A 3049-nucleotide genomic window follows, 5' to 3' on the forward strand; every position below is an offset into this window, starting at 1 on the left:
GTGAAGGGAATGTGTAGCTGAACGAAGAACCCAATGTGGAATACAGTGATCAATAAGAGAGCAAGACTGGAAGAAAACAGAAAGAAAGACAGGGCTTCCCACTCCTCCAAGATCCTATTTCCTGCTTCTCACCTTGAGCATCAGTCCTGATTCAGTGGGTCTGGGACAGGGCCCGAGAATATGCATTTCTAATAAGGTCCCAGGTGATGAAGATGTGCAATACTGGCCCTCCTTATACAACACTTTTTACAGCAGCCCTGCTAAAAGCCCTCCTAAACATTTGCAAATAAGAGCTCTTAAAAGAATTAAGCAAAATCATATTGTGACTTTAAAAGATCACTCTGGCAACTCTAGGAAACAAACTGAGGGTTGCTGGAGGAGATGTGGGGAGGGATGGGGTCACTGGGTGATGGGTATTAAGGAGGGCACATGATGGAATGAGCACTGGGTGTCATATGCAATGGATGAATCACTAAATTCTACCTCTGAAACTAATAATATACTATGTGTTAATTAAACTGAATTTAAATATTACAAAATATAAAATAAAAGATTATGCTGACTACAGTATGAAAATTTTCTTAAAGCAGAGAGAAATCAAGTGATTAAAATATAAGTTAAAGCATCCCTTTTATGGAACCCAGATAAAGAAATTTAAGTAAACCTAAATAAAAGTGACAACAATGTAAATTAGAGTATTGCAGATCCTTAGATCCTCCATGATATACAGGAGAGTTTTCATCTTTACAAAAGTGATCATGACAGTTTTGTTTTTTCTAAAAGAGACCAAGTAAATGGTGAATTATTTCTTTAAAAAAAAATTTGGACGAGCAACCATATGTTTTTAATTATATGCAAATAAGCATATATGGACCATTTTAAAATTAAGGGCCTCAAATTTATTGATTAAAAATTATTAGGGGAAAGTAATGACTGAGATTATTGCCAAAATTGCTCATATTTTCTGATACAAACAATGGTTAATACTCTTAACATGTAAAGAGCTTTAACAAATGAATAAGAATACAAAGATGAAGTGCTCACTTCAGCAGCACATATACTAAAATTAGAATGATACAGAGATGTTTAGCATGGCCCCCGTGTAAAAGATGACACACAGATTTGTCAAATTTGTGAAGTGTTCTGTAATTTTTTTAGAAAGTTAAAAAAAATACAAAGATGAAAATCTTGGGAGGTGAGTGCAAAGGATTTGAATGGATTACAGAAAAAATAAGGCAAATACCTTTTAAGTTCATGAACAGATATCTGATATAACTAATAATAAAATAAATATTGAACTAGCTATCTCACACAGTTTAATCAAACTTGTGAAGATTAATATTATTGATAATAGCTAGTGTTGTAAATAGTGTGATAAAATAGGTATTTTACATAGTTCATGGTGTTCTGACACAGTGTCTTTTGAAAGGATGAATTGAGAATATCAACCAAAATTGTCAATGCGTACATTGCTTAATCTAGCAATTCTACTTCTAGGAAATCATTTTACAGACACTTTTACTGCAGTACACAAAGAATTATAAGTTCATTTAGTATACTTTATTTATAACAAAAAATTAAAGGTAATATAAAAGTCTATCAATAGGAAATTGGTTAAATAAACATGGCATATCCTCAATACTATGCAGCTTAAAAATGATTGAAATTATATATACCTAGATGAAATAGTAATAATAGCTAACATTACTGAGCACATATAATAAGTTAGAAAGTTTGCAACTATCCGAGGACAATTATCATTATCAATCTACTTTAATATTGTGTAAACTGAGACTCGGATTGAGTAACTTAACCAAAATCTCAAGGCAGAAACCTGATTTTAGCCCTGGCTATTAGTCTATACTTAACTGCCCAGAACCTGGTAAAGTCTGTTATATATACCTACATACCTATATGTGCGTATACACACCTACACACACACATATAAGCTCCTAATTTTAATTAAAATATGTAAGGATATATGTTTTTGTATGTACCTAAAGCTCTAAAGGGATAAATGGTAAATAAATATTTTACAATGTTTACCCCAGGAAAATAGGACCATTGGTTATAGGACTCTCATTTCTTATTTTCTGCCCCTCTGTGATTTATTACTACTGTGTGTTACTTCTGTTTCTAAAAATACAAAACTAGACAAAAAGTAAAAGAAGCTTTTTGCTTGTTTGTTATATCTAATAAAGTTATATGTCAAATGGAGTTTGGAAAGCCTCTTATAGGAAGTAACATTTTTTTTTAACAAATATAATTTTTAAAATATGTGCTTCCTTGTAGGTCTTTTAAAAGAATCAGGACATGGTTGATCTATTTTGGCTGTCACAGTGATATGTATTGGCTGCCACCACTGAACTGTATTTGTGGTAGTCTGCACTGATATTTTTTTCAAGATTTTATTTATTAGAGAGAGAGGGAGAGAGAGAGTGCGTGCACGAGCACATGAGTGGGGGGAGGGGCAGAGAAAGAAGCAGACTCCCCATTGAATGGGGAGCTCCATGTGGGACTCCATCCCAGGACCCTGAGATTAGGACCTAAGCCAAAGTCAGACACTTAACCGACTGAGCCACCCAGGAGCCCCTGCATTGAATGTTAAGATTTTAAAACAAACTGAACGGACAGTCAGGGCCGCCCTACCTCATATCATGGCAACAAGAGAGAATTTCTATTGCCTGCTGCCCACTTTAAGTTATTATAACTAATTTTCTAATTTACAAATGACATGGATTTAAGATTATATTTACTCAGAGGTTACCTACAAAATAGACCACTGCAGAACAAATGGGATTATAAAACTTAAAAAACAATCACTGAGTTTTGACTTACAGTCTTTATAGCTATTTTTCTTTAAAGCCCTCTTTATGAGTTCTTTACATGGAAAAAATATCCCCACAAATATTTATTGAATATAAGTCATATGTTTTTATCTATATTAAATAATTTGATTCTTGACAACAAAATTGTATGGTAGAAATTATTCCCCATAAAGCCTCTGTCCCAACTTACCACCTCATGGGGAATGTTCATTCAGAGATTA

The 3049-nt window shown here is 33.4% G+C and overlaps 1 non-coding gene across 1 annotated transcript; it reads left to right on the forward strand.

Moving 5' to 3' along the window:
• Positions 1-1036: 1036 nt before the first annotated feature.
• LOC123803720 (U6 spliceosomal RNA) lies at positions 1037-1144 on the forward strand. The gene has a single exon (XR_006782958.1). It is a non-coding gene; the product is annotated as a U6 spliceosomal RNA (small nuclear RNA).
• Positions 1145-3049: the final 1905 nt, after the last annotated feature.

The sequence above is a fragment of the Ursus americanus genome, chromosome 15, assembly GCF_024610735.1.
Source record: "Ursus americanus isolate L20-20 chromosome 15, mUrsAme1.1.p, whole genome shotgun sequence".
NCBI lineage: Eukaryota > Metazoa > Chordata > Mammalia > Carnivora > Ursidae > Ursus > Ursus americanus.